Here is a 12,907-nt window from a genome sequence, read left to right on the forward strand (position 1 = left end):
CTCCAGCCTGGGCGACAGAGTGAGACCTTGTCTTAAAACACACACATACACACACACACGAAAAAGAAAACTGTTTGACAGTACCTGCACCCTGGGGTCCAGCAATTCTCTTCTAAGTACATCAGGAATGTGCAGGAACTGGACATGGTGACACACACCTGTAATCCTAACAATTTGGGAGGCCAAGGCAGGAGGATCACTTGATCTCAGGAGTTCAGAACCAGCCTGGGCAACAAAGTGAGACCCCCCATCTCCACAAAAAATAAAAATAAAAAATTAGCCAGGCGTGGTGGTGCACACCTGTGGTCCCAGCTACTTGGGAGGCCGAGGTGGGAGGCTGGCTTGAGCCCAGGAGTTCAAGGCTGCAGTGAGCTGTGATTGCACCCCTGAGCTCCAAACTAGATGACAGAGCAAGACCCTGTCTCTAAAAAAGGAAAAAATGTGTACGTATCACCAAGAGACACACACAAGAATATCCATAGCAATGCTGTCCATAAAAGCCAAAAACTCTAACCCAAATGCCAATCAACAAGAGACTGGATAAATAAATTAGGGTCTATCCACACGATGGAATCCTGTACAAAGAGGAAGGAACAAATAACAAGTCAAAACAATGTGGATGAATCTCAGAAACCAGATGCTGACCCAAACACGGGAGCATACATACTGCATGATTCCATTTCTATTAAGTTTAAAAACAAGGGGCTGGGTGCAGTGGCTCATGCCTGTAATCCCAGCACTTTGGGAGACCAAGACAGGTGGATCACCTGAGGTCAGGAGTTCAAGACCAGCCTGGCCAACATGGTGAAACCCTGTGTCTCTAAAAATACAAAAATTAGCAGGGTGTGGTGGTGCATGCCTGTAGTCCCAGCTACTCGAGAGGCTGAGGTAGGAGGATCACTTTAACCCAGGAGGCAGAGGTTGCAGTGAGCCTAGATTACGCCACTACACTTCAGCCTGGGCAACAGAGTGAGACTCTATCTCAAACACACACACACACACACACACACACACACACACACACACACACACAGACACAGACACACATGGAAAACCAATCCAATCCATGTTGTTAGAAGTAAGGGGAGCAGTTTTCTGTAGTGGAGGGGAATGACTGGAAGAGGTCATGGGGGCGGTTTGTGGTCCTGGTCATGTTCTGATCCCTGTTCCAGTGCTGGGTACACAGCACGCTCTGTTTGCAGACATTCACTGCATTGTATACACAGGATCTGTTCGCTTTTCTGTATGCGTACTATACTCGGAATAAAAGGCTTAAGTATGTACAATGGTGCATGCAGGACAAGAAGAAGACAGGTTTAGCAAACTGCTTAGAAAAAAACAGAATTTGGCTGGGTGCGGCAGCTCATGCCTGTAATCCCAGCACTTTGGGAGGCTGAAGCGGATGGATGGCTTGAGCTCAGTGGTCCAAGACTAGACTAGGCAACATGACAAAACCCTTTCTCTACTAAAAATACAAAAAAAAAAAAGTAGCTGGGCATGGTGGTGGGAGCTTGTGGTTCCAGCTACTCGGGAGGCTGAGGTGGGAGGATTACTTGAGCCCGGGGGATGGAGGTTGCTGTGAGCTGAGATCGCACCACTGCACTCCAGCCTGGGTGACAGAGGGAGATCCTGTCTGAGGAGGGGGAGAAAAAGGGAGAGAGAGAGAAAGACAAGAAAAGAAAAGGCAGAACTTGAGGGGACACTGGCCAGTGGGGCTACCTGCCCCCTAAGCCTCTGTCACATCACCAGGCAAGGCCCTTGACCAGTGTGCTTCCTGACACCCAGGATGAAACGGGACTGAGTGAGCAGACACCGTGGATAATAGTAATAATAGCAGTAGCAGCTGCCACTGATTGTGAGCTGTTAGGCACAACAGCTCTAGGAGGTGGATTCTCTTGTTAACCCCGTTTCATGGATGAGGAAACTGAGTCCCTAGCCCACACAGTGACCGAGCTAGGACTGAACCCAGGCGGTCTGACTCCAGGTCCCGGTTTCAGCCGCAACCTAGAGGTGGCTGCCTGGGGTGGAGGGAGGGCGGGGAGTGGTTGCCATGGCTGTGGGCTGACACATGAACTTGTAGAAGAGGGAATCAAGAAGAGTGAAATAATAGGCATAGATTGCGCTTTCACAGGGATGAATGGTCATGAAATTAAATTTGCAGATGAGGCCAAACCTCATGAGGCCCCAAATCTAAGCAGGAAACAGCAAGATGGCCCCAACCAGGAGAAATGCAATTTACCATGCACACCAAGGCAGTAATCCTCGCTAAATGACTTTTGTGAGAAAGAGGCATGTGAGTGGCTGTCACCAGGGATGGCGAGGTAGCGATGACCACTGACAGCACGTAGTCTCTGCACCAGCAGCAGGCCCGGCCCCGGGCACAGCAACAGGGAGGGGACATCCAGGTGTGATCCCGGTGCCACTCCCAGCCCATGTCAACCTCTGCCAAGGAGATTCAAACAGACACACGAAAGCTGAGTCCTTGGAGGTCAGAATCCAATCAGACCCAGATGTCTATAGGAGGAGTAAGGAAGAGTATTCCTGGGAGAAAGAATCACATACAAAAAAGGGAAGATGTCAGAAGGAACCAAGAGCACTGGCCTCAGCAAGCCAGCGAGAGGCTGGCTGCATCACCCTCCAGCTCAACCTGTGTGGGCAGATTGCTGAATCACATGCTGAGCCCAACCAGCGTAGACAGTGCCGGCTTTGTGCACTGGCTCCATCAGTGTAGACAGCCTGCCTACATCACATACTGATTTCAACCAGTGTAGACAAACTGCATTGCACACTGGGCTCAACCACCCCAACTTTGGGAGACAGAGCCTGATGGACCTGGCCAACATCTGAGAGGAAGCCTGGGCCTAGGCTGAGCTCAGCCACAGGAAAAGCCACTGAATCTAGAGAGTTTGAGAGCTCTGAGCCTTGTGCAAAGACCCCACAGAGAGAGGGGCAAGCACAGACTGCATGGAAGGTTCTAGTGCTCATGCCCTAGACTTAACCAAGTGTAGACAGACTGCCTGCCCCACACACTGGCTTAGCCAGTGTAGATAGACCATGTGCTGGCTCTGTCAGTGTAGACAGCCTGCCTGCCCCACCAGTGCAGACAGACTGCCTGTACCATGTACTGGCCCCACCAGTGTAGACAGACTGCCGGCCCTATGCACTGGCCCTTGACCAGGCAAGAAATAATAGTAATAATGGTATTATTACTCTTGTACAGTGTAGACAGACTGCCTGCCCCATGCGCTGGCCCCACCAGTGTAGACAGACTGCCTGCACCACACACTGGCCCTGCCAGTTTAGACAGACTGCCTTCCCCACGCACTGGCTATGCTAATGTAGACAGACTGCACAATTTAATGCACTCCGCCGGCCCACAAGCAATCGCTGAGTACCTTCTCCATGCCGAGCTCCTCCTGGCCAACACAGGCAGAAAGAGCAGCATCTGCACCAGCACTGTGACCTGCTTGTGTTTGCTCAACTTCCCCAGGGCCAGGTGTACGAGGTTCTGCACATGGCAGGTCAAGGTCAGTGTTTGCTGGGTGCCTGAATGCGGCACAGGAAGCAAAGCTCCTGCAGCTCAAGGATGGAGGAGGGTCTCAGTGCTGCAAGCCTGGGCTGATGATTCTTGTCCCAAGAGATGAGTCAGCCCCCAAAAGAGGCAGCCTCGAAGGTGGGGACGACTTCTCTGCCAAGCACAAGTCAGTCTGTGCCCAGGCTAGGGGCTGCTGGCAGAGGGGCTCTCCCGTGTCAGCTTCCCACTGATAAGCATCTGGGTATGTCCGGGGTCCATGGTGGTGAAGGCAGCAGACAGAATGGAGTGGCCAGGCCAGCCCTGGAAGTCTCATCTGGAGAAGCTGCCCTCTGGGCAAGGAATCAGCCCTGGGAGGGGGCCTAGGGGACCAAGGAGTAATGTGTAGCTCCTAGCATCCTCTACTTGGCTCTCTTCCCTCCTATCCCCGAGTCTGGCCCAGCCAGGGAGGAGCTGGCTTAGGCCCAGGCAGTGAGTATAAGGTGACAGCGACCTGGGCTGTTGCCTGCAGCTCGGCGGCCACTCAACTCAGGGCCTGCAGCCAGCAGCGTGGGCACAACGGGAAACGGGGTGACTCACAGACCTGCTTCCCTGCTCCCCAGCTCTGGAGGACAGAGCCTGGTAGATGGGGCCGATGTCTGCAGAGAACCCAGGGCCCGAGCTGCGCTGCAGACAGCCACAGGAAATTCACCAACGTCAGAGGGCACTGCGGAGCTCCCAGCCTTGGGCAGAGCCCCTCACAGAGGGTGCAGCAGGTAGAGACTGGCTCCCTTGGGGAGGAGGAAAAGGAGAGAGGGCTGAGGGCAAGAAAAAGGTATAAGAGAGGATTCTTTCTGGGGCAGGTGCCAGCCAACTGCCGGGTTACATCAAGCAGGCGGCAGGTGAAGGACCTCTGGGGGTCCAGGAAGCTAAGTGGATGAAACACACATGGAGACCACCATTGGCCAGCACTCAGCTCCAGCAGAAAGTGAGCATCTGCGCCACAGCGGGTGGTCAGCTCCATTCCCCCAGTGAAAGCCCATCCTCAATGAGTCTGGAGGCAAAAGTTGGGCCAGGACCCTGGGTATGGACATCGAGCAGCTTGTCCCCACCATGGAGCCATGGGCACTGGGCTGTCACTTGCCGAGTGCCTTGGACGTGCTAGGGCTGAATGGTGAGCAGACAGGAGAGAAAGGCAGTGGAAGAACCAAGGTCTCAGAGCACAGTGGGGCCACACAACCAGCGGCCTGGCCACCCAGTCCTAGGAGGATGTGACCCAGCCAGAGTGGACAGGTGCTTAGCACTCCACGGGGCGGCCCTGTCTCAGGGAGTAGACAACTCCCAATAGTGTCCCACAGGTAACCATCCTGACCACTCCTTACCACGTCCCCTCCCACACCTAATCCAGCTGGGTACCAGTTTAGACAGAATGACCTGCAGAATGCACTGGTTCGACCAGTGTAGACAGATGGCATGAATGGTGTGCTGAGATCCCCCAGTATAAACAGATGGTCTGCATCATGAACTAGGGGCTCAACCAGTGTTAGAGTGCCTGCTTTGTGCACTGGCTCAACCAATATAGACGCACCGCCTACACTGCACACTAGTTTCAACCAGCGTAGATGCACTGCCTACATCACACACTGGTTTCAACCAGCGTAGATGCACTGCCTATATCACACTGGTTTCAACCAGTGTAGACAGACTCCACTGCACAGTAGGCTCAACCACCCCAGCTCCGGGAGACAGAGCCTGAGGGACCAGACCAATGTCTGAGGGGAAGCCCATTCACTCCTACTTAAGGCCACAGTGGTCTTTCTTTCTCCAAGACTCCTGCAGCTCTGTTCTCGCTGGCCTTCCTACTCTGCAGCAGTTCGTAGAATAAAGTCCCAAGTCCCCCCCGGTTGTGAAGACCCTACACAGATGGGTCTCCAGCCACATGTCACCTGCTCCTTCATTCTGCTGGCCACATGGGCCTTCCCACAGCTCCTAAATGGCGCTCCTCATGCCCTCTCACACATTCCCTCCACAGGAAGCCCTGTGCATGCTCTTGTCTGTGCCTGCCTGGCATGCTGGACTCTCTTTCTCCCTCCCTTCCTCCCACACTCCCTTCGAACCCTACTTAGTTCCCACTCCTCCTTCTGACGTCAGCTTAAGGGTCACCTCCTCCGAGAAGTCCTCCTGACCTCTCAGTGCAGGTCAGATTCTCTTTGGTAGGTCTCATAGCACTTGGGTGTTTATTTCCTTATATTCTTTATATACTTATCACAGCCTAGAATCACATATTAGTCATTCTTTTTATTAATGTCTTTGTCTGGCAGAAAATGAATTAGTGAATGAGGAATAAATAAGGAGGGTCTCTATTCCACCATCTATAAACTCACAAGGGCAGGGACCACCCTCAGCTTTGCTCACCTCATGTCCCCAGGGCCGGCACAGTGCAAGACACCTTATACCTGCTCCATAAACATTCAGGGGCAGGGTGAGGGACAGGGACAATGGGCCTGGCACCAGAAGTGTGGGACTGAGAATCATTTGGCTCCAGGTTTCAATGTTGATGATTCTAATTTAGTTCAAATAAATGTCACTCACCAGGGCCAACACTGGCCATGGCTTGGCAGGGAAAGGGCATCTTGCCCTCAGTCACCAGCACCGAGAAATACTGACTTCCCAGAAATGTATGGTGTTCTATGTGGGGAGTACGGATGTGAGACCCAGGCCACCAACCTGGGAGGACAGCTATGTCTGCCGCCTCCAGCCCCAGGCCTGCATACGGACTGTCTTAGTTCATTTCTGTTGCTGTAAAGGAATCCCTAAGGCTGGGTAATATATAAAGAAAAAGGGTCGGGCACGCTGGCTCACGCCTATGATCCCAGCACTTTGGGAGCCCGAGATGGGCAGATCACTTGAGGTCAGGAGCTCAAGACCAGCCAGGCCAAAATGGTGAAACCCCGTCTCTACTAAAAATACAAAAAAAAAAAAAAATCAGCTAGGCGTGGTGGTGCACGCCTGTAATCCTAGCTACTTGGGAGGCTGAGGTGGGAGCATTGCTTGAACCTGGGAGGCAGAGGTTGCAGTGAGCCGAGACCACGCCACTGCACATTCCAGCCTGGGTTACAGAGTGAGACTCCGTTCACCCCCCAACTACCAAGAAAAAAAAGAGGACAGGCGTGCTGACTCACACCTGTAATCCCAGCACTTTAGGAGACTGAGGCGGAAGGACTGCTTGAGGCAAGAAGTTCAAGATAAGCTTGGACAACATAGGGAGACCCCATCTCTACAAAAAAAATTTAAAAATTAACAGACATGGCAGTGTGCATCTGTAGTCCCAGCTACTCAAGAGGCTGAGGCAGGAGGATTGTTCGAGCCTGGAAGTTCAAGTCTGCAGTGAGTTATGATAGCACCACTGTACTCCAGTATGGGCAATAGAGCGAGACTCTAAAAAGAAAAAAAAAGAAAAAGAGGCTTATTTGGCTCACAATTCTGCAGGTTGTACAAGAAGCATAGCACCTGTATTTGCATCTGGTGAGGTACTCATGCCCTTCCACTTAAAATGGAAGGGGAAGAGAAGCTGGTGTATGCAGAGATCACAGAGGTGGGGGTTAGGTGCTAGGCTCTTTTTAACAACCAGCTTTTGTGGGAACTAATAGAGCAAGAACTCACTTCCTGCCTCACAATAGCATTGATCTGTTCATACAGGGTCTGGCCTCATGACCCACCTCCCACTACGCCTCACCTCTAACACTGGGGGTCACATTTCAAGGTAAGATTCACAGGGGATAAACATCCAAACTATTGCACAGATACTCTCTGACTTCCTGAAAGGTGGCTTTGGCAATGGGCCCAGGACTGCTTCTTGGTGTCAACCCACCTACACGGAGGCTTCCCCAGTCTCTCCATGGCCAAGGCTGCATTGCTGAGTTTCTAAGGGCCCAGGAATGAATCCAGCCAGTGCAGGCTAGAATGCCACATCACAAATGACAGGTAGTTTTGTACAGGGTAAAAGTCACAACTTTTTCCATGACCAATTTGTAAGCCTCATGATCTGCCACGCTGATTTACTGACCACAGGGTCACACATCCTCTAGCTGATAAGAATTGAGATGGCGTCTGCCACATCCTTTGGCACCTGCGCTAATGCAGCTCCGTCCCCGGTTTGTCTGGGTCCATGGGTTTCCTCTGGAGGGAACACAGCCGCTCTGGAGTCAGATGAGCCCTGAATGTGGCGCCAAAGCCTGCTGTCACCATGCAGACTGCTCATGCCCAGCCAACTTTCTGAGATTGCAGGACACTGATGCCATATCTACATCCAGGCACCAAACTCAATTTTAAAAAAAATCTTTTTTTTTTTTTTTTTTTGAGACAGTCTCACTCTGTCGCCTAGGCTGGAGTGCAGGGTCATGATCTCGGCTCACTGCAACCTCTGCCTCCCGGGTCCAAGTGATTCTCCTGCCTCACCCTCCCGAGTAACTGGGATTACAGGCGTATAATCCTGCCACCACGCCTGGCTAATTTTTTTCTTTTTAGTAGAGACTGGGTTTCACCATGTAGGTCAGGCTGGTCTCAAACTCCTGACCTCAAGTGAACCGCCCACCTCGGCCTCGGATTACAGGCATGAGCCACCGTGCCTGGCCGATTTTTTTTTAAAAATTTATTTACTTATTTATTTAATTTTTTGCTGTGCCACTGCTGGGTCACATTGATCTCCTTGGGCCAGCACTATATAAATCTCCTGTTTTATAACTCACCACTTTCTGGTTAGCTAAAAGGCTGGCCACTCATTCCACATGGTGTTTATCAGCTCTAATTGCCACGGTTGCTCATTAAAGAGCAGCTGTGCCCGGGGCGGTGGCTCACGCCTGTAATCCCAACACTCTGGGAGGCCAAGGTGGGTGAATCACGAGGTCATGAGATTGAGACCATCCTGGCCAACATGGTGAAACCCCGTCTCTACTAAAATGCAAAATTAGCGGGCGTGGTGGCGCATGCCTGTAGTCCCAGCTACTCAGGAGGCTGAGGTAGGAGAATCACTTGAACCCAGGAGGCGGAGGTTGCAGTGAACCAAGATTGCACCATTGCACTCCAGCCTGGGCAACAAGAGCGAAACTTTATCTCAAAAAAAAAATAGAGCTGCCATAATCCTGTGTCCTCTTTCCTGCTCACAGGTTCCCCACTGCCCCACGATTCTCCAATGTGGCCTCCACACACCAGTAAATTGGGGAGGTGAGGTTTTTCCAAGCTGCAAAGCAGCAGATGTGGCTAAGACAGGGATCTCAGACTCCAGGCCAGGCAGGAGATGGGGATGTCTGCCAGGGACATCAGCTCGGGCCACACCTTCCCCATCATCCCCTACAAGCACAGCCACACTCACTGAAAATTTCTCCAGCCAGATGCATCAGCAATGATCAAAGCTCCCCTTCCTCTCTTCCATCAGCAAAACCACAAAAAGCCTATCAGGCCGCCTCTGGCAGGAACTCAGAGCTTAGAGCAGGGGAGCAGCCTGCACGAGGTTTCCTCCAATCAGGCAAATCTGACTCTCCCCCTTTTAAGAGAATTGAAGGCAAATTCTGAGACGAGCCCACCAGGCACACTTTCTCAACAACCATACGGCAAAAAAGTAGTTTCTGAACTTTCCCAGACTTATTAGCTTACATAAACAGAGATTTGAATAAATGTTTAAAAAATGAAATTCCCTGGATACCCTGTAATCAGTAAATGTTCATTATGGAAACACAGCAAATATGCATGAAATTTCCCAAGTGATATTCTGGCTACAAGATTAAAAAGGCATCTCTAACAGCAGGCTGAATTACAAAGCATCCTCTGTCGTCGGTTACAGTCCAAGGGGGACGTTCTGCCAAGCCCAGGAGGTCAGAGGAGCCTGCTCTCCTCTCCCAACTGGAGCCAAGGAAAATCAAAAGATGCTCATTGTGCCTGCTCAGGCAATTTATAAATGAGCCCCCACGCTGCCTGACTGATGCCTCTCGATAAATAATTAATCCTTGACCTTGCTTTAAGAAAGCCTTGACTTTTTAATTTGGGGTCTTTTTAAAAATCAATACCCGGGAAATATAATTCACTCTTGACGAGTCTGATTCCAGGTTAATAAATAAATAAGTAAATAAATAAGCTGCACTGTTTGTGTGGTCCCAGGGCGACTGGGCCAGGCGATGGGTCAGGTTCTGGCTTTGAGGTTTTCTGTGTTCAAATGCTATTGGATAATTGATCAGCCAATCCCCCTGGAACCAACATTCAGACCCTCAAGAGGTCTCTCTCTTCAGGGTTCCAATGTTATTCCTCCCGTGGGTCACTTCACAGAGGCCAGTCTGCTGAACGCTCCTGAATGAACTTCCACGCTGCCTTCTGTGCTTGGGGTATCCTCATTAAAATTAAAAGAGGATCTCCTGCTGGGATGCGTGTCCTTCCTGTGGCCTGTCTGCCTTGCCTTTAGGACAGGGGCACAGGGTGGACAGGAAAGGTCATGGCAGCTGGAAAATGTTAAGGGCTCTGCCACACCTGCTCCAGCGGTTGCCCAGTCCTAGGGTAGGACTTAGGAAAAGACTTCCCCACAGATAGGCAAGGGTCAAGGTGAACTTAGAAGAGAAAGGTTACCCAGGAAAGTGGGCTTCATATTGTAGCTCCTGAGCCCCTTTGTGGGGGAGGGGAAAAAGGGGGTTGATCTGCCTCTTACCTCTCTGTCCCCCGCCCCGCTCCACCATCCACTCCAGAGCAGCTACTACCTCCCTGCACCCAACGCCTCTCCCACGTGCTCTGCTGCTGCGCCAGATAGCGCCAAGCAGATGGTGAGGGGCCAGGACGCCCGTTCCCCTTAACGGGGCTGATCACGGCTCAGGAGTCAGCGGGGTGGCCCAGGGACGCAGAGTCCTCTGGGACGCCTGAGACCACTGCGGGACAGAGAGCCCCAGGATCGGCGCCTACTTCTCGGCTAAAACAACCAGCCGGGCAGCAGCGCCCACAGCCGAGGGCGCCGCAGCCTCTTCAACTCCGGGTCGGGGTCTCGGGCCTGGAGACAAGACGTACGCGAAAGTTAGGGCGGCGGGAGTCCGGCACCGGCGAAGGAATCCAGGTCACCTCAGACCCAAGCCCAAGCATCGGCACTGCCAAAACCCGCGATCGCCCTCCTGACCCGGCCGGCCTCCAGCGAGGCCAGAGCGGGTCTGCAGAGGCTGCAGCCGGTAGCCGGAGTTGCAGCCACCGCCAGACCTCAGCTTGCTCCAGAGGCCAAACGGATCCTTTCTCCGCCCCCTGGAGCCGCCCGAAGCTCCGACTCCCGCACTCCCGACATACGCACGCACACACCTTCACACCATCGCTGACGCACGCACACTCGCCTCCAGCACTCACAGGCCGGTGCCCCGGAGAGTAGCGGGGTGGGGACGCGCGCGACGGAGCCGCTTGGTAGGAAGCCAAGGCCACTTAAACTTCCCCCATAGTCCCTGCCCGCCGCAACCCGTCCCGAGTCCGGGCCCCGAGCGCGCGAGGAAGCCCCAGCGCCCCGAGCGCTCCTGCCTGGCCCTCGGCGCTCGCTGCTCCGCGTCCGACGCCGCCTCCTCGCACGCAGCACCCAGGGCCGGGAGAAGGAGCGGGGGTCCGCAGAGACCAAGAGGGCCCGAGGGACGGCAGTTCACAGAAGCGCGGCAGTGAGTGGGAGCCAAGGAGCGAAAGTCTAATTAAAGTTGCCGCTACCGGGGCCGGTCCCCAAAGTGCAACCAGACCCGAGCCCCGCGCGCCCCACCTCCGCCCGCAGCTTCAGACTCCCATCCGCGTGCGGTGGCGGGGACGGCGCGCGGTGCAGTCCGGGGCCCGCTCGGGACCCCTCTGGGAGTCCCTGCAGGCCAGGAGCCTGCGCAGGGCGGGAACAGGGGTGGGGCAGGGGCGCAGCCACTTACCTGGCGCAGCGGACGCTCCCGAGGCCGCGGGCGCCTCCAGTCCGGGCGCGGTTCTCCGCGGTGGATCCTCCGCTCGGGGCGCGCAGGCGGCGGAGAGGACCTCCGCCCCAGCTCGGGCCCGGTGCCTCCTCCCGCTCCGAGCGGAAGCGTGGGACCGGCGGCCGGAGCGCGCGGGTAGCGAGAGGGCGCGGTGCGGCGTTCCTCTTCGGCCCCCGGCGCGTTCGGTCCCCCACCTCCCGTCGCCGCCGCCGCCGCCTCGTCCTCTCTTCTCCCCGCAGCACTGCCGGATCCGGCTTGCGCGCCGGGAAGGCTCCCAGCGAAGTGCGAGCGGAGCCTCCGGCGAGGCTGGAAATAGCGCCGCGCCCGCCCGGCGCCCCGCCCCCGGCCCGTGCCCCGCCCCGCCGTGGTGGCGGCTACGGCGGTGGCCGGGCCGGGCGGTGATCGCTCCCGCGATGCGCTCTGCTCTCCCGGGGGCTCGCGGGCGCCGCGCCCACGCGCGCTCTGCGGCTCCCGCGGCCCCGCTGGCCGCGCGCTCAGAAGGAGTCGCTGCTGGGCGCGGTCCGGCGGCCGCGGGGGTGGGAGCGGTCGTGGCGGTCTCCCCGCGGGAATGGGGGCTGAGCCGGTCTCCTGGTCCAGAAGAGCAGGACTCCGGCCTGACGCTAGGCTCCAGACCGCGGCCAGTGCTGCCACTGCCTCGGTGGGTCCCACGCGGCGCCAACCCTGGAAAAGGACCAGGCGTCACCCGGGCGGGCCTTGACCACAGAGGGGCAGGGGTGCGCGCCCAGGACCCAACGCTGCGGGGGCGCAGGGCCGGCGAAAGGCAGAGAATTGATCCTGAGGAAGATTCTGGAAGATCCTTGGGCTGCAGCTAGCGTGGAACTCGATCAAGGCCGCGGGCTGCCTCAGGCCCGGGTGTCCGCATCCATCCCCAAATCCCTGGGGCTCTAGATTCTGCTGGAAGTGCCCTGTGATCCAGGCGCTCCCTTCAGGGCTTCATCCTGGAAGTTTCTGTCGGGTCACCAGCCTGAGAGCAGGGCCAACCGACCCGCTTCATAGATACTCGGGAAAACAGCATGGAGGGTGGAACCGGCCCACAGCCACACAGCACCGGACAGAGTAGGGACAGGAACAAGGGGCCCTGGCTTCGGTCCTTGTTCTTCCTGAGAAGAGGCAGCCCCAGCCTGCAGGGGACAAGCAAGCCTTGGGAAAGAGGGCAACTGCTTTCTCATAGGAGCTGGAAGAAACTGCACACGGTCACCTGTTACTCTTGAAGGGACACCCAGTATTTTCAAACAACTGCAGAGAAGCCTTTAATAAAGTGAAAGACCCTTGCTCTCCCCTCTTTAATGGAACCTGCTGGCTGGTTGGCCTGACTCCTACCAGCTGACCCAGAGTGAGTGATGGAATTGGGGACTGGGCTGGGCCCATGGGTCTTGACTGACCAGAGTCGGGGACAGCAGGCGAAAAGTGTAGCCACTCCTAGGGA

The 12,907-nt window shown here is 55.1% G+C and overlaps 1 protein-coding gene across 2 annotated transcripts in view; it reads right to left on the bottom strand.

Annotated features, from left to right (window-relative positions):
- Positions 1 to 11,744, bottom strand: part of CHST8 (carbohydrate sulfotransferase 8) — a 153,465-nt gene extending 141,721 nt beyond the window's left edge. For both annotated transcript variants that reach the window (XM_023229096.3, XM_023229098.3), the window contains exon 1: positions 11,422 to 11,744. The gene's annotated coding sequence lies outside the window, so the exon portion shown is untranslated. The remainder of the gene's footprint in view (positions 1 to 11,421) is intronic.
- Positions 11,745 to 12,907: the final 1,163 nt, after the last annotated feature.

The sequence above is a fragment of the Piliocolobus tephrosceles genome, chromosome 21 (genome assembly GCF_002776525.5).
Source record: "Piliocolobus tephrosceles isolate RC106 chromosome 21, ASM277652v3, whole genome shotgun sequence".
Classification (NCBI taxonomy): Eukaryota; Metazoa; Chordata; class Mammalia; order Primates; family Cercopithecidae; genus Piliocolobus; species Piliocolobus tephrosceles.